Genomic DNA, 209 nt, shown 5'->3' with positions numbered 1-209 from the left:
TAGGGAATCCCCACTTGCATGTTCAAGGCCTATTTCCTTTGTGCTGTCAGAATGATGCAAAGGAGACATAGCAGAGGTCCAAGGAATATTGTCTCATGAAGCCCTTTTTTTTTATGAAGTCACTTTCCAAAATATAACTGCATGTGAAATGAGGATTTCTTGCAACTGCTGTTATTTTCATTAGTTTTGGTTCCCTTTGATAGACTGCT

Source organism: Alligator sinensis, unplaced genomic scaffold, assembly GCF_000455745.1.
Source record: "Alligator sinensis unplaced genomic scaffold, ASM45574v1 scaffold49_1, whole genome shotgun sequence".
In the NCBI taxonomy this organism is placed as follows: Eukaryota; Metazoa; Chordata; order Crocodylia; family Alligatoridae; genus Alligator; species Alligator sinensis.
Note: the sequence above shows the minus strand (reverse complement) of the source record.